The following is an 18,735-nucleotide window of genomic DNA, read 5'->3' as shown; positions in this document are numbered from 1 at the left end:
ATGGAACATTTTTCCATTTCTTTGTGTCTTCCTCAATTTCTTTCATGAGTACTTTATAGTTTTCTGAGTATAGATTCTGTGTCTCTTTGGTTAGGTTTATTCCTAGGTATCTTATGGTTTTGGGTGCACTTGTAAATGGGATTGACTCCTTAATTTCTCTTTCTTCTGTCTTGCTGTTGGTGTAGAGAAATGCAACTGATTTCTGTGCATTGATTTTATATCCTGACACTTTACTGAATTCCTGTATAAGTTCTAGCAGTTTTGGAGTGGAGTCTTTTGGGTTTTCCACATATAGTATCATATCATCTGCAAAGAGTGATAATTTGACTTCTTCTTTGCCGATTTGGATGCCTTTAATTTCCTTTTGTTGTCTGATTGCTGAGGCTAGGACCTCTAGTACTATGTTGAATAGCAGTGGTGATAATGGACATCCCTGCCGTGTTCCTGACCTTAGCGGAAAAGCTTTCAGTTTTTCTCCATTGAGAATGATATTTGCGGTGGGTTTTTCATAGATGGCTTTGATGATATTGAGGTATGTGCCCTCTATCCCTACACTTTGAAGAGTTTTGATCAGGAAGGGATGCTGTACTTTGTCAAATGCTTTTTCAGCATCTATTGAGAGTATCATATGGTTCTTGTTCTTTCTTTTATTGATGTGTTGTATCACATTGACTGATTTGCGGATGTTGAACCAACCTTGCAGCCCTGGAATAAATCCCACTTGGTCGTGGTGAATAATCTTTTTAATGTACTGTTGACTCCTATTGGCTAGTATTTTGTTGAGTATTTTTGCATCTGTGTTCATCAAGGATATCGGTCTATAGCTCTCTTTTTTGGTGGGATCCTTGTCTGGTTTTAGGATCAAGGTGATGCTGGCCTCATAAAATGAGTTTGGAAGTTTTCCTTCCATTTCTATTTTTTGGAACAGTTTCAGGAGAATAGGAATTAGTTCTTCTTTAAATGTTTGGTAGAATTCCCCCGGGAAGCCATCTGGCCCTGGGCTTTTGTTTGTTTGGAGATTTTTAATGACTGTTTCAATCTCCTTACTGGTTATGGGTCTGTTCAGGCTTTCTATTTCTTCCTGGTTCAGTTGTGGTAGTTTATATGTTTCTAGGAATGCATCCATTTCTTCCAGATTGTCAAATTTATTGGCGTAGAGTTGCTCATACTATGTTCTTATAATAGTTTGTATTTCTTTGGTGTTAGTTGTGATCTCTCCTCTTTCGTTCATGATTTTATTTATTTGGGTCCTTTCTCTTTTCTTTTTGATAAGTCGGGCCAGGGGTTTATCAATTTTATTAATTCTTTCAAAGAACCAGCTCCTAGTTTCGTTGATTTGTTCTATTGTTTTTTTGGTTTCTATTTCATTGATTTCTGCTCTGATCTTTATGATTTCTCTTCTCCTGCTGGGCTTAGGGTTTCTTTCTTGTTCTTTCTCCAGCTCCTTTAGGTGTAGGGTTAGGTTGTGTACCTGAGACCTTTCTTGTTTCTTGAGAAAGGCTTGTACCGCTATATATTTTCCTCTCAGGACTGCCTTTGTTGTGTCCCACAGATTTTGAACCGTTGTATTTTCATTATCATTTGTTTGCATGATGTTTTTCAATTCTTCTTTAATTTCCCGGTTGACCCATTCATTCTTTAGAAGGATGCTGTTTAGTCTCCATGTATTTGGGTTCTTTTCAAACTTCCTTTTGTGGTTGAGTTCTAGCTTCAGAGCATTGTGGTCTGAAAATATGCAGGGAATGATCCCAATCTTTTGATACCGGTTGAGTCCTGATTTAGGACCGAGGATGTGATCTATTCTGGAGAATGTTCCATGTGCACTAGAGAAGAATGTGTATTCTGTTGCTTTGGGATGAAAAGTTCTGAATATATCTGTGATGTCCATCTGGTCCAGTGTGTCGTTTAAGGCCTTTATTTCCTTGCTGATCTTTTGCTTGGATGATCTGTCCATTTCAGTGAGGGGAGTGTTAAAGTCCCCTACTATTATTGTATTGTTGTTGATGTGTTTCTTTGATTTTGTTATTAATTGGTTTATATAGTTGGCTGCTCCCACGTTGGGGGCATAGATATTTAAAATTGTTAAATCTTCTTGTTGGACAGACCCTTTGAGTATGATATAGTGTCCTTCCTCATCTCTTATTATAGTCTTTGGCTTAAAATCTAATTGATCTGATATCAGGATTGCCACTCCTGCTTTCTTCTGATGTCCATTAGCATGGTAAATTCTTTTCCACCCCCTCACTTTAAATCTGGAGGTGTCTTCGGGCTTAAAATGAGTTTCTTGGAGGCAACATATAGATGGGTTTTGTTTTTTTATCCATTCTGATGCCCTGTGTCTTTTGACAGGGGAATTTAGCCCATTAACATTCAGGGTAACTATTGAGAGATATGAATTTAGTGCCATTGTATTGCCTGTAAGTTGACTGTTACTGTATATGGTCTCTGTTCCTTTCTGATCTACCACTTGTAGGCTCTCTCTTTGCTTAGAGGACCCCTTTCAAGATTTCCTGTAGAGCTGGTTTGGTATTTGCAAATTCTTTCAGTTTTTGTTTGTCCTGGAAGCTTTTAATCTCTCCTTCTATTTTCAATAATAGCCTAGCTGGATATAGTATTCTTGGCTGCATGTTTTTCTCATTTAGTGCTCTGAAAATATCATGCCAGCTCTTTCTGGCCTGCCAGGTCTCTGTGGATAAGTCAGCTGCCAATCTAATATTTTTACCATTGTATGTTACAGACTTCTTTTCCCGGGCTGCTTTCAGGATTTTCTCTTTGTCACTGAGACTTGTAAATTTTACTATTAGGTGACGGGGTGTGGGCCTATTCCTATTGATTTTGAGGGGCGTTCTCTGAACCTCCTGAATTTTGATGCTCGTTCCCTTTGACATATTGGGGAAATTCTCCCCAATAATTCTCTCCAGTATACCTTCTGCTCCCCTCTCTCTTTCTTCTTCTTCTGGAATCCCAATTATTCTAATGTTGTTTCGTCTTATGGTGTCACTTATCTCTCGAATTCTCCTCTCGTGGTCCAGTAGCTGTTTGTCCCTCTTTTGCTCAGCTTCTTTATTCTCTGTGATTTGGTCTTCTATATCACTAATTCTTTCTTCTGCCTCATTTATCCTAGCAGTGAGAGCCTCCATTTTTGATTGCACTTCATTAATAGCTTTTTTTATTTCAACTTGGTTAGATTTTAGTTCTTTTATTTCTCCAGAAAGGGCTTTTATATCTCTCGAGAGGGTTTCTCTAATATCTTCCATGCCTTTTTCGAGCCCGGCTAGAACCTTGAGAATTGTCATCCTGAACTCTAGATCTGACATATTACCAATGTCTGTATTGATTAGGTCCCTAGCCTTCGGTACTGCCTCTTGTTCTTTTTTTTGTGTTGAATTTTTCCGTCTTGTCATTTTGTCCAGATAAGAGTATATGAAGGGGCAAGTAAAATACTAAAAGGGTGGCAACAACCCCAGGAAAAAATGCTTTAACCAAATTAGAAGAGATCCAAAATCGTGAGGGGGGAGAAAGGGGATAAAAAGAGGTTCAAAAAGGAAGAAAGAAAAAAAAAGAAAAAAGAAAAGAATTAAAAAAAAAAAAAAGGAAAACACCTAAGAAAAATGTAAAAAAGAAAAAATATATATAGTAGATAAACTAGTAAAAAATCGTTAAAAAAGAAAAAGGTAACAGTTAAAAAAAAAAATTTTACCCGAAGGCGAGAAAAAAAAAAAAAAATGAAAAAGAAAAAAATTAAATTAACTGCAAGACTAAAAAAAAATCACAGGGAAAATGCCATGAGTTCCGTGCTTGGCTTTCTCCTCCTCTGGAATTCTGCTGCTCTCCTTGGTATTGAAACCGCACTCCTTGGTAGGTGAACTTGGTCTCGGCTGGATTTCTTGTTGATCTTCTGGGGGAGGGGCCTGTTGTAGTGATTCTCAAGTGTCTTTGCCCCAGGCGGAATTACACCGCCCTTACCCGGGGCCGGGGTGAGTAATCCGCTCGGGTTTGCTTTCAGGAGCTTTTGTTCCCTGAGCGCTTTCCGTAGAGTTCCGGAGGACGGGAATACAAATGGCGGCCTCCTGGTCTCCGGCCCGGAGGATCCGAGAGCCCAGGGCCGCACTCCTCAGTGCGCCCTCAGAGAACAGCGCCCAGTTACTCCCGTCTGCCTGACCTCCGGCCGTGCTCCGAGCTCTCCGAGCCTGCGACCAGTTCAAGGTAACACCGAGCTGTGAGCTTACTGTCGGCTCTGTCTCTGTAGCCGGCTTTCCCGTTCCAATACCCGCAAGGTCTGCGACACTCAGACACCCCTGCTCCTTCTGTGACCCTGCGGGACCTGAGGCCACGCTGAACCCGCGTGTGCTTCGCCCCGGTTTAGCCTCTGGAGCGATGTCCCTCAGCGGAACAGACTTTTAAAAGTCCTGATTTTGTGCACCGTTGCTCCGCCGCTTGCCGGGAGCCGGCCCCTCCCCCCGGGGTCTATCTTCCCGTCGCTTTGGATTCACTTCTCCGCCGGTCCTACCTTTCAGAAAGTGGTTGTTTTTCTGTTTCCAGAATTGCTGTTCTTCTTCTCTTCGATCTGCCGATGGATTTTCAGGTGTTTGCAATCTTTAGATAAGCTATCTAGCTGATCTCCGGCTAGCTGAAGCAGTCTCAGCCTGCTACTTCTCCGCCATCTTGACTCCTCCGAAATGGGTATTCATTAACAAATGATTTGGATCAAACGGGTGAAATAATGGATCCACGGAGAATAAATGTATTCAACTAGAAATGTCGAAAATTTCTGGTCATTGTTCAGAGTGTCTCCAAAGCAGAGAAGAACCAGGAATGGAGATAGCAGGATGACTTGTCCAACGCTGATGAGGGGATCACTTGGAGTCATGACTGGTGGTAGGGGACTGGGTAGACCAAGAGGTATGGCCAGAGAAGAGCGAGTTACAGATTTTGAGCTAGTTCTATCCGGTGACTTTGGCCATCACCATTCTAGCAGTATCTTTGTAATGGAATATGAGTCAGAGGAAACATCAGCATTTTTTAGTCACAAATGGGACTTCAGAAACTAGCAATAAATGTTTTCTGAGCACTCAAATGTGAATAGCAGTTTTGTCAGAATTACATATCTTTAGATAGTGGCGGAGGATTCAATACAGTTAATAAAAACTATTCAGCAATTTCATTGCTATGAAGTATGTTTCATTTGAGTTTTGATTGTCGTAAATATCTTGCTAGTTAAATCCGAAGCAGGACTATAACTTTGAGATTTGATGTTGGAAGAAAATGTATTGAGGTGAAATTTTTCTCCAGAACTTCAGTATTGTTCCTTCAAAGGAATATCTGTAGTTATTAGGAGCAATTGATTTTATTGTTTATTGATTCCTCTTTTTAATGACATTGACAGAAATGTTTTGGCCATGATTAACAAGATAAAGCCAATGAAGCCGACTCAGATAAGTCTTGGCTTTTATGGATCACTACTATATTTAGGTTTTGTGTCACACTGCGTTGAATTCAGAGGGCCACCTGCTTGCTAGGATCCCAAATATGGGCAAATATTTAAACTCTGTGCTTTATTTCTTTATTTGTAAATTATGGGTGATGTCTTACTGCATTAATGATGGGCCAAGAGTAATATATATATGTTTAAAAGATTTTATTTACTTATTTGAGAGAGAGAGAGTATGAGCAGGGAGAGGTGCAGAGGGACAAGCAGACTCCCCGCTGAGCAAGGAGCCCCATGATACAGCGCTCTATCCCAGGACCCTGAGATCATGACACGTGCAGAAGCTTAACCCACTGAGCCACCCAGGTGCTCCAAGGCTAATAGTAACATATTTAAAGGAGTTTACACAGAGTAGGCCCTCAATGAATGTCAGCTGTAGTTTTATATTCGTGCCCCAAATTTGAAATCACTCTTATTTCAGCATTTAGAGGGAATTGTGTGTGTGGCTATAGTTAAAAAAAAAAAAAAAAAAAAAGGCAATAGCAAATATTGGACAGGATATGGAAACACTGGAACCCTCATACATTGCTGGTGGGATTTTAATATAGTACAGCCACTTTGGATAACAGTCTGGCTTTTAAAAAAAAATGTTAAACATAGATTTACCATATGACCCAGAAATTCTACTTCCAGGAATCTACCCAAGTGAAAGGAAAATATGTTTACAAAAAGCTTGCATGCCAATGTTCATAGCAGCATTATTCTTAATAGACAAAACAAAACAACTGTCCATCAACTGGTGAATAGATACATTGTAATAGATCTATACAATGAACACCGTCCGGCAACGAAAAGGAATGAAGTACTGCTCTTTGCTACACCACAGATGAGCCTCCAACACAATATGCTAAATGCAAGAGGATAGACACAAAAGATCACATACTGTATGATTCCATTTATATAGCATTGCCATAAAAGGCAAATCTGTAGAGACAGCGAGTAGATTAGGAGTTGACTAGCTCTGGCAGGGGGTGCCAGTGGGGAACTGCACATGGGCTCGAGGTTTCTCTTTGGAAATCGTCTAAAATTAGACAGTGATGATAAAGTCACAGCTCCATACATTTACCCAAAATCGTTGCATTGAACACTGAATTCCATAGCATGTAAATTACAACTCACTGGTTGCTGTTTTTTAAATAAAGCATGAACTGTAAAGCATTTTTTAAGATTTGGATTATTTCTGGGTAGATTCTCGTTGTAAGATGAGGACGATCAGTGAAACACCCTTTCACTCTCTGACTTGAGGTGGATTCTGGAGCCTTCGTAGAATGCTTCAGCTTTCTCAACTCAGTAGGGGACGCTTTGGCTTTTCAGGACAGCAAGCTGACCCTCCTGAAACTAATAGCCTGCAGGCACCAGCTGAGGATAGTAACATCTGAAAACAATAGAAAGTCCAGTCAGTAAATGCAAATCAATACCCCTGGCTGATGATTCCATGTAAGTAAAAAGAGATTTTTAAGATGGAGTGTCTTGACTCTAGCCATTAAACTTCTCATTCACCAGTTCTTCATTAAATGCCTGTCTTAACCAGGGCAATTGAGTCTAAGATATCAGACATTTTTGAGTTATGGAGATCACCTGCTTCATTTTTGGCCTTGGGCACAGGATAAAAGGAGCTGAATTAAATATTCCCCCAGAAAGTGATGTAAGGAGAGGTAATTGACAGCACCTGGAAGATACCATCTTGGAATGACAGCCATAGATGTGGTTATGGAAGTGCAGGCGTATTTGAGAAGACACACCAAGTCCCACAACCCCAAGTTGTGTTCAAATGCTAGGGACCTCCAGGCATCAGGTTTAAGACATACGTGTGTGTTTGCATGTGTGTGTGAGAGAGAATTCTCTGACCTTTTTTTTTTTTTAAGATTTTTTTTATGTATTTGACAGCCAGAGATCACAAGTAGGCAGAGAGAGAGAGAGAGAGAGGGGAGGAAGCAGGCTCCCCGCTGAGCAGAGAGCCCGATGCGGGGCTGGATCCTAGGACCCTGGGATCATGACCTGAACCTAAAGCAGAGGCTTTCACCCACTGAGACACCCAGGTACCCCTGACCTTATTTTTTGAAAATGGGAATTGCTTGACAGATAGTTATAGGACTATATAGTTCCATCATAAATAAATAGAAAGTGCAGAGACTTGATGATTTGTTTCTTTTGTAGGGATCTCATTGTGGAGATGCTATCCTAGCGTTCTCCTGGCAGACAGAAGAACACATGAACTTCACCAGACTTCTTTGGTTGGTAGTAAACAAACTGAGGAGTCTGAGGAATAGAAGACATTACAAAGTTGCTGCCCCAATAGCAACAAACAAAGAAAAACAACTCTGGTTTCTCAGTGTGCAATGCAAAGATGGAGGGTAGCAGAATCACTATGTGGAGAGGGGGAGTGGGAAGTGTGGGTATCTTATTAAAATATTAGACATGTGAGTGACTACTATGCTATGAGACAGCAGTGAGTAAAAGAGACCAAGATCCCTGCTCCATGGAGTGCTCGTTCTACTAAATTTGTTCCCCAGCATTAGGTCCTGAACCAACAGCATTTCCTTTACTTGGGTTCATAGAAATGTACAGTTCCTGGCCTTATGTTCGACCTACATAACAAATCAGAAACTTTGAGGATGCAGCCTGACCATACAGGCCCTGACAAGCCCTCTAGGTGTTGACGCGGGGTAAGTGAGAAGCACTCTCCAAGGGTAGGGTTTCTCAACCTCAGTGCTGTTGACATTTTGGACTGGAAAATTCTTTGTTGCCGGGCTGTCCTGAGCAGTACAGGATTTTTAGCACAGAGATGCCAAGTAGCTATCCACCCTCTTCTGATGATAAAACTGTCCGTGTAAACTGTCCCGGGGGGCAGGGGCAGAATCATCCCTGGTGAGAATCAATACCTTAGGGCAAGACTGTTCAAGATGGCCTGCTGACTGGTACTATTGGTATCACTTTAATCAAATCTTTTAGGAGTGAAGTGAGGAATCCACATTTTAAAAAGTCCTTCCAGTGGTTCTCATGCTGCTAAGGTTGAAGAACCACCATCCTGGTGGAAGAGATAGACACATGGAAATCATTCAGAGCGAATAGTATGCATCACTTTACCCATGGAACATCTTTCAGAAGGATGGGGAAGATAGGGAAGGAGGGCAAGGTATTTCCAGGAAGGGGGGGTGTCACTTAAATAATATAGTCGTTGAGAAGGTGATTGATCGAAGAGTAAAGGACGAGATGAGCAAGCGAAGAGAGAAGGGGAAGAATGCTCCAGGCATGGAGAAGGGAAAGAGCAAAGGCCCTGGGGGCAGGCAGGTATATGCAGGTAGGTTCAGAAGCTAGCAGGTGGCCCAGGGTGACCAAGTGGAGGAGTTTGGGGGGAAAGTAGTTAGAAAACAAGGAAGAGAAATAATGAATGAATGAATGAATGAATGAAGTTATCTGTTTGTGGCCTTGACTTCTGTATATACAAGCTATGTGGTTTTGAGTATATTCTTGTATATTCTCTGGTGTCTTTGGACCTCAGCTTTCTCTTTTATAGACCAGAAGGAGGGACATCTGGGTGGCTCAGTCAAGCATCTGCCTTCAGCTTGGGTCACGGTCCCAGGGTGCTGGAACTGAGTCCTGCATCTGGGTCCTTGCTTAGCAGGGAACCTACTTCTTCCTCTCCCTCTCCCTGCTGCTTCCCCTTGCTGTGTTCTCCCTCTCTCTTACAAATAAATAGATAAAATCTTAAAAAAAAAAAAAAAAAAACAACTAGAATGAATACTTGTTCCATAAAGGTATGCTCTGAAAAATAAAATGCTCAAAGATGGTAAATTTTTGAGAGATTTGGCAGGTTACATTGCTTATATTATGTGATCAATAAATTTTACATGTGTTATAAAAAACAAAACAAAGCCTAGAAAAATTTATATCTACCATATCTGAATCTCTGTGATGGTAATGTGCACTTATAATAAGTCCTGCCAAGTGATTCTTGATGATGTACACTATTTTGAGACCTTTTATTTGTTCGTAGACAGTATTTATTTCCTGGTCCCCAGGGAGGATTGCAGATGCCTTGGAAGTAGAGATTTCCAGGTGTGAATATTAACACATAGTTTCCAAGGCCTTCCTAAGAAGAGACCAAATTGTAGACCAATATGGCATGCTCAGGGGATTACATTGAGAGGCTTTTAACTTCATGGTGAAGCTTCCTGGGGTGACCATTCAGAAGATGACTCCAGGGGAACAAATCCCTTTTTGGTTTACCGCAGCCAATGAGCAACATTAAGAAACAGAAATACCTCCCGATCCGCTGCGCAATGAAAATATCTGTGAGGCAGATAAGGGTATTATGTCCACCATGAGGTTGCTGTAGTTATCCAAGCAAAAGTTTCCTTTTACCCAGTTATCTAAAGTTTTTGTTTGTTTGCTTGCTTGTACTCAACTCGCCTCTCCCTGATGAGTTGCCCGTCTATGTTGTTGTGCTTTGGTAACTTAATATGATAACCTTGAACTTCTGTAACATCTTTCCTTTGAAGGGTTCAGTGTTTGGGGCCATTTTCAGTTTTTAAAAATAAGCTATTCTTCAATATGTTACTCTCTGGTTATTTTGCTCCACCTTTTTTGCCTTCAGGAAACTCAGAGATTAAATCTTACCAAATCTTCAAGCTGCTGCGATTTGAACTGTTAGGTTTTTCTGCCTTAATTTCCCCTCTGTGAGTTCAAGAGGTCAGACATAGTCTGAGGCAACACTTAAGGAGTCTGTATCTTCGAGAAGCAATTGGATTAGTTGGGTTGAATCTCTTTCCTTTTTCTCCACATTGAAATGATGGGGTGGGAGAGTGTCAAGATAGGTTTTAAATTGATTTATTTGGTAGATAAAATGCACCCAAGCTGGAGGTAGTCCCTTCTCATTTAGTGGCTGAGCTGCACCTGAGAGTTCATGATGATGCCAAGAATGGAAGTGAAAGCACCCAGGTTTGCTCCCTTGATTCACACACGCAGGATAAGTATTATAAATTAGCTGTGATAATCAGTAAGATTCATACCCAAGCAATTTAAGGATATAAAACAATCAAGGATGTTGCAGTTTGTCTTCTATCTACTGGACTGTCATTACTTTCAATACCTTCTCTTCGCAGGCCCCTGCAGTATTTAATTTATCATACCTCCCATTTCACAGACTAGAGAGCTGAAGGTTAAGGATATTTTGGTCTGTTTCAAGGCTTTTGTGAACTTTCACCTTCCAAGATTAGGCACACCACAGTCACCAAACTTTTTTCCCGCTCTGTGTCTGCCAAGAAACATTTTCAGTGAAAATTGCTCCTGAGATTGTCACAAGCAAGGGGAGCAGGAGAGGGAGAATTAGGCTTCCCTCTGAGCAGGGAGCCCAATGCGGGGCTTCACCAAGGCAGGGCCCATGACCGGAGCGGAAGATAGACGCTTAAGGGCTAAGACTCCCAGGTGCTCCTGCTTTCCTCTCTTTTGACATTTAAGGCTTCAGGCGAGGCAGTCAGGCTTGGCTTGAGATTTAGCGAAGGGGCTTGGTGGTTTCTTCCCATTATGACAAGGATAAACTTGTCACATCGTGGAAATCTGGAAAAGGAGGTATTGTGGAGACGCAGGCAAAGACCTGGAGTAATGAAGTAATGAATAATAGAGTACTTTTTTTCCTGCATTGTTGCTTGAAACTCCTAACTCAAGGTGTTTGTTATTGCAGAATCCTGCCTATTACCATGAAGTGACCGTCACCCATCCTTTTCACCTAGTAGAACTGATCTCAGGATCTACAGAGGAGAGGTATGTTCAGATGTACTCTTTTGAAACTCCTTGATACTCTTACAAGAAGCTACGTTCCGTAATTCCCTTTGTAATCTGCCTTATATGGCTTCTGGAGCATTTAATTTGATTAATCACTTTGATCTATGGTAATAATTTCTTGCCAGGAAAAGCTCAGAGGAAGGAATTGATGTACTGTTTTATGTTGAACTATCTCCTGAAGGAACCGTGGGTTAAACAGCTTTGAGTCTGTTGAAGGTGGGGAAGCGAGTTGCCATTGATAGAAGGGAGGGTAGATACCGGGAGGGAGGCATTTTGTGTTAGAGCTCTGTGATAAAATATGATCTGAGTTTTTCTTACGACTCCCATGTAGTTACAATAAACAGTTTAACATTAAAATGACTGTAGGCATCCTTTCATTGTATTAAGTTGGAAGTGAAACCAAACATAGTTTTCTCACTTTAGAGGATTTTGGTTTCAAACTGTGATATTTTGGCTGTTCTAAAAAGATTTAGAAATCTAAATTTAGGGGGGGGGGTTACCAGGTCCTACAAAATCCTAAATTCAACTGCTATCCATCTGCTAAATCATAAAATTTTCCAGGGTGAAAAATGCAAAAGATAATAAAATCTGAAACCTGAGCTTTATAGATTTGGGATGAGGGGTGGGTGGGCTCCGAAGTTTAGATTCGATGATTGCAAACTTCTGTGAAGAGACCAGAGAGTAAATAATTTAGGCTCTGTGGGCCGTATGGTTTCCCTTATTCAATCCTACCATCATTGTAGAAGCAAAGCAGTTTTAGACCATATATAAGTGAATGAGTGCAGACACGGAAATCTGATGTTGACAGTCTCACGTGTCCTGAAATTTTATTTTGCTTTTTGTGTTTTGTTTTGTTTCATGGTTTTGTTTTCATGCTCAGCTGAAAGGCTAGATTTGCCCTTAGGTTGTAGTTTCCTGGCCCCTGCTTTCGATCGCTAAAACAAGGCAAGGTCTCCTGCCAATCTCTTCTTACTTTGTACTCCTTAACACTGGAAACCTGCTGTTCTCACATTCTAGTAATGGTTTCCCAAGAAGAACTGGACCCAAGGTAGGGGGAGTAGTGCCTCATGGGGTCGCGGGGCGTCTCTTCAGCTATGCCTTGTGGAAGAAGGAAGGAACGTCCACTATTGAAGACACCTGGGGTGTCCTGGCTGTTGACGGTGCCTGGGGAGTTCGGCCTTCCCAGTCAGCGGCCTTTCACCTGCTTTCACCTTCGTGGAGGCTTGTTCTAGCTCTTAACCCAGTTAGCAGAACTTTAGGGAGTTGCAAGCTTGGCAGCTGCTTTTTACCATAGCAGAAGGTCATGAGGCAGAATGTTTCTTTATATTCTGTTTTTATTGCTTCTCTGTGATTAAAGGGTTTGATTTCAAACAGTTGGCTAGGATTGTTTGAACATGGATCTGCTTCAATGTAGGCAAACTCAAGTGTAAGAAACTAACAAACCCATCGACCCCCGCCCCCATCCTTTATTCTCTACACATAATAGACAAATCTATTGGGGCATGATAATTGAACAAAAAGAATTCTTGACAAAGGAAATAACTGTAAGCAGTCCTCAAATGTTCTCTTAAAATCACTGAAGCTTTCTCTATATAATACACTCCCCGAATATTGAAAATAAGACTATATTTAAAAATTAAAAGCATCGCTTCCTTGTGTGAACCAATAATGTGCTGTGTGACCTTAGACAGGTTATTTCACCTCTCTGTACCTGAGTTTAGTAAAATGAAGAACTTGAGCCATGTGAATACAAGGGGCTTCCTGTGTACACGTAGAAAGATGAGCTAGTAGAGAATAGGGTGTAAGATTTTCATAATCATGAAGCAGAAGAGCATTATTTTCTCACCATGGTGTTGCAGGCTTAGTTGTGTTCCTCCAAAACTAATATATTGAAGTCCTAACTTCTCAGTACCTCAAAATGGGACCATATTTGGAAACCGGGCTTTGAAAGAGGTAGTTAAGGTTAAGTGAGTTCACATGGGTGTTCCAGGTGACAATATTTGGAGATAGGCCTTCAAAGAGGGGATTCAATGAAATCAGTAGGGTGGGGTCTTAATTAGCTACTAGGGATATACTAGGACCAGGTGAAGGGCATGACCAAAGAAAGACCAAAGAAAGCTTTTTGCAAGCCAAGGGGACTGGCCTCAGGAAGAAGCCAGAATTACTTAACACCTTGATATTCTAGCCTCTAGGACGTTGAGAACTAAATTGCTCCTTTTTTTTTTTTTTAAAGATTTATTTATTTATTTGGCAGACAGAGATCACAAGTAGGCAAAGAGGCAGGCAGAGAGAGAGAGGAGGAAGCAGACTCTCTGCAAAGCAGAGAACTCGATGCGAGGCTCTATCCCAGCACCCTGAGATCATGACCTGAGCAGAAGGCAGAGGCTTTAACCCCCTGAGCCACCCAGGTGCCCTGAGAACTAAATCTCTTAAGTCCGCCAGTCTGTGGTATTTTGTTAGAACAACCTTAGCACACTAATATATGTGGTATTGCATAGGATGTGTATAGGGGCGCCATCCCTGAGCTGACCTTATGAAGCAGGAGAAAGTGAGAACTTCATTTCCTCTCTATTCCTTATTCCACCTCGCTGATGGTCTGGAGTGCAGAATGGGGGTTTTGAAAGCTGAGGTGATTTGATTGTGTGGACCCTACTGGCATTCTTTGGGGGAAAAATGCTCAGGGTTCTGGATATCAGTAAAAAATAAAATCTTAATCTGTTGTGAGTATATTTTTCATATGTCTTAGTGAGAATTCAGAATTAAACTTAATTCTTCTATTTGCCACATGCTTATTTCATACCATTATTGATCTAGAAAAGTGGGTCCCAGATGTCTTATTCTGACTCATTCTCTTCAGTCATCGAGGACCTCTAGGCTCTTTTATATGTGGCTTATGGCTATAGATATTTACCATATTAGAAACTAAAAATGAGAAATTTGCTTATTGCTTCATTTAGAATAAGCCCGTTAAGTTAATATAAAATTTTTTATGGAAAAGGGATTTTCCCAAAGCAAACATGGTAAGAAGCGTAAACTTTTCTCCACATTTTTGTTAACTTTTAGTGTCTGGCTTAGTAGAAGGTAGCTGGATTCCCCTATCTGGTTCTGCCTTCAAGCCTTCGTGATGTCCCTTATACCAGGTTCCAGAAAACTGCAGTTATACACAAGAGCATGAGAAAAGCAAGTGCCAACTAGTATTAGGAGAAAAGTAGTTAATATTTCATGGATATCCTGTGCAGCCCCATCTGGACTCGCTAGATCAGTTTGAGAACCTCTGATATGGTAGTAGAGGAGGAAAAAGGTGATGTATGGTTTCTCTAGGAAAACCTGATTGCCAGGCACCTGGGTGGCTCAGTCAGGTAAGCATCTGCCTTTGACTCAGGTCATGATCCCAGAGTCCCAGGATGGAGCCCTGTATCCAGCTTCCTGCTCAGCGGGGAGTCTGCTTCTGCCTCTGACCTTTCTCCCTCTGGCGCTTGTGCTCTCTCACTTCCTCTTTCAAATAAGTAAAATCTTCAGTTAAAAAAATAAATAAATAAAACTTGATTACCTTCTCTGTGGACCAGGCACAGACTTTTCCCTGTGGTTGCCTTTTTAAAATTGTGACCTAAAAATGATTGTCAAAACTGCACACTTTTAAAAATGTAAGTGAACAAGTCAAAATGAGCATGACTCCCAGTGTAGGATACGAATGGCCCTGCACGGCTTAAAGGCATGGCTGAAACGAAGAGAAATGAAGGCAAAGAAGAACCGGTGCTCGTGACCCACAGGGCCCGTAAGGCACGGTGGGGTTTTTTTGTTTTGTTTTTTGCACTTGCTCTAGATGTATATTTACCTATTCATAGGAGCTGCCTCCACCAGTCACGTGTTTGAGGGTCACTAAAGACTACAGTGTTCTTTTAAAAAGCTAAGGCAGAGAATTAGAGCTGGGTATGGCTTTTCACCTTACAAATGAGAAAGTGAATGTCCAGATAGGTTAGATGCAGTGCTCAGGATTACCCGACTAAGAAATCCAGCACTTGAAATAGGAAGGACCTTGATTTTATATGATCCTGTGCTGTACCTGTACTATTGTCCTCAGCCAGCTTAGCATCTCCCGCTGAAAGTAATTGTGAACTAAATCAGAGAATACAGAGTTCCCAGGGTGGTCATTCAGCCGTGTAGAGACTCAGGAAGGCTGCAGTCAAGTGAGAAATATACTAGGACTTCGGTGGTTTAGGGGCCAACTGTGTTGGGAGGGATTGGAGGAGAACACTAATTAGCCACAGTGGAAGGAAGACTTTGGGAGATGGCATGGGGCGCCATAACCTCTTGGGGCACCTGGGTGGCCCAGCTGGTGAAGTGTCTGTCTCCGGCTCAGGTCATGATCTCAGGGTCCTGGGATTGAGCCCCACATCGGGCTCTCTGCTCAAGAGGTAGTCGTCATCGTCTTCGCTCTGTCTCTCTCTCTCAAATAAAATCTTGAGAAAAAAATAGCCTTGTGAACACCGGGGATGGGGTGGGGGGGGGTGCGCGGCGGCAAGGTGAGAGGTTGTTGGGGAATAAGGAGCAAGGAGGCTGAGGGATGGGATGGTGGCCTCTATACCCTGTCTGAATCCAAACTTCCATTTGTGAGGTGCCTCATCTAACAGGGGTGACAGCTAAGGGGCTTGTATCCAGAGCTTGGCAAGGATTCCTCCCAAGATTTTGGTCATTTAACTCCATCGATGAACCAGCTGAGCTAACCAGCCACAGATGTTTTGTTTATAACCCGAGGAATTCATGTGAGGTTGGTGATGACATTTCCCTGTCTCTAAAATGCTGATAGTTAAACAGTGATACTGTGTGCAGCTCTTGGAATCTCTATCCTGAGAGGCAGTTCTTAAGTGTAATGGTTTAATGGTCATTTAGCATGATGGGCCTTTGGAGTGTAATATCATTTGCCTGCCAGTTAAAATGAACGCTTCTCCGTGGGAAGTCAAAGATCATGTCAGCATAACTTGGGTTAGGTGAAGGAGCGCATCAAGATATGAATGCTAAAATAGAGAACAGGGAATAAAATCTCCTGTATGCCTCGCCTGTTCATAAATCCAGTGTAATTAAAGAACAAAACTAATTCCTACTAAATGGGAAGTACGCTCTGAATTAGTGAAAAGTTTGACTTATTTTGAAAGAATGATACTTTATTATCTTGTCTACTGTTCTCCAATCCTCAAACTAATCTTTTCTAATCTAATTTGTTGATAAGGTTGAGGTTACCTCCATAACTGAAGCTGAACTTCTTGCCCACCCTGAAGCTTCAGTGTCCCTACTCTTCTGGTTGGTGTGGACAAATGCGGTGTGCTTCCTGTTGTTTGGGACCAGTCCCACATTCTTAGGCTCTTGGTGGGAACTCTCCCCAGGTCAAGGACCTCATTCCTTCAGTTGACCCATCTTTGTCCTCTTCTCTTTGATCATCTACCCATGGACTGCATTTTTTATTAAGAAAGAAAATTTCCCTCACTCTTTGGACGTACTCATTTTACCCCCCATACATAACTTCAAGGTATGCATACAGTCACGGATGCCCTGACGGTCCCTGTGGTAGCTGCTATTCCATTCTCGTGGTACTGTGTGGGCTGGAAATGGTCACAGCCACGTTCTCGGCTCTGTTGTCAGGTTCACCATCTTTCTTGGTGTTTGCTCTTCCTTGCCTGTCTGGGATTGGTGGTCTGCCCTTCTGGCTCGTGCCCCACGCTCCGTGGGAATCATGGGCAGTGTCACCTGCACCCACCTTTTCATAAGCATCTTATGCTGCCTTTAAATCTATACCTTCAGCCCTGCTCTTTCCTTTAAGCTCCAGAGCCAGATACTCAACTGAGAATTGTCCGTGTCTATCTCAAACTCACCATCTCGAAGCCAGACTTCAACATTGTCCTCCGTTGTTGCCAGTCACAGCGGCTGTCCTCAGCATCCTGGAGCAGGGGTCCGTGAGCTATAGGCAGTTGGCCAAATCCAGCCTGTACATAGTTCCATAAATAATATATTGGAACATACCCATTTTTTTTAATGTTTTCAAGGGGACCAAGTGCCCTGCAAAAATATATTTAAATCTGACCCTTTACAGAAGGAGTCTGCCAGTTCCTGTCCCAGAATGGCAAAATCATTTGAAGGGCATGATAATACCTACAGGTGGGTACTATCTCCAGAGCTGTTTATTCAGAGATGAGAATTTGCATTTCTAACAAGTTCCCAGGTAATGCTGGCCCAGAAGCCACCCTTTGAACAGACTCAGAGAACAATGTTCTCAGTAACATTGTCACTCACTTCGATCTCCTGAATGAGTTTAAATTTCTCCTCGCCATCCAATCTAATCACTGAAATGATTTTTCAGAAATCCACATTTATCTATAATGTGACAAGTTCCCTGGGACTTGTGGGTATCATCACCTCGAACCACGTATGGCTCCCACTAAAAGGAAAAAGGTGCCACAATAGTTAACAGCCGGAGCTGTCTTTATTTTCTATCAAGCGCATGACAGCATTAATGTATGGAACAGATTCCTCATGATGACCCAGTGTGGTAGGAACTTTTATTAATTCCATTTTCACAGCAGACTGAGATTCAGTGACAAGGTCCTGGGGCAGGCAGGTAGTAGAATCAGAATTTGAACCCAAACAGTCTGGCTGAGGAGCCTATGCTCCTCTGAATCTTTTATCACCCCTCACTCAACCCCTGTCCTGACCTTAGTTTTGTTACTTTAATAAGTACAACTGGAAACCTGGATGCATTCTCCTGTGCTAATAGTGCCACTACAACTATAAAATAAAAGTGAATACAAAGACACAATTCCAATAAAATCTAAGTTAACGTTACATTGATGTTCCACATGATGTTGAATATTTTACTGAATATTAATTGTCTTTTGCAACATGAATTGGTATCTGTTTGCTACAGAGAGGCTTTTGAGAGTTCAACCTAACTGCAGCCTGAGGCATGTTCTGTTATTACATTTCTTTTTCAAACTCCTCTGAAACCATTTTTACACAATAATATAATAATTTGCCTGAATGTGTTATACAAATAATACGTTGACCTCATTTCCCCTCATTAAACTTTCTAGATAGTTTTAAAGTTTAAAGTTTTAGTTTTAAAAAAACTTTCCTTTTTTCCAGCAAAAGGAAAGCACTGGCTCTGAAGCCTAGAGGGATTTTCTGTTTTCAGGTGGTTAGCCACAGACCCTTGTTTGAGGAACCCTGAAGTGGAGCTCCGAGGCTATTATTCAAAGCCCTTCTTCACACAGGATCCCAGAACACCCGTCCTTATTTCCTTTCACTACTTTCTTGTCCTTTTAGTTTCCTCAGTACTAAATTGTTTATAAGTTGAGGTGGTCAGTGGCTTCCTTCATTCCTTCTAAGCCTTGGTAGGAACTCTTCTCTGAAGGACCCCTTCAGCTCTCAAGCCCACCCCTTGTATCCACTGTACTCCTGAGCCCTATTCATCC

At 41.7% G+C, this 18,735-nt stretch overlaps 1 protein-coding gene across 1 annotated transcript in view; it reads left to right on the top strand.

Annotated features, from left to right (window-relative positions):
• The window catches only part of RARB (retinoic acid receptor beta), a 725,834-nt gene that overhangs the window by 27,312 nt on the left and 679,787 nt on the right, over positions 1-18,735 (top strand). The window contains exon 2 of the mRNA XM_032327731.1: positions 11,172-11,251. The gene's annotated coding sequence lies outside the window, so the exon portion shown is untranslated. The remainder of the gene's footprint in view (positions 1-11,171; positions 11,252-18,735) is intronic.

This window comes from Mustela erminea, chromosome 1 (genome assembly GCF_009829155.1).
Source record: "Mustela erminea isolate mMusErm1 chromosome 1, mMusErm1.Pri, whole genome shotgun sequence".
Classification (NCBI taxonomy): domain Eukaryota; kingdom Metazoa; phylum Chordata; class Mammalia; order Carnivora; family Mustelidae; genus Mustela; species Mustela erminea.
The sequence above is the reverse complement of the archived record's forward strand: the minus strand, read 5'-3'. Positions and strand labels throughout refer to the sequence as shown.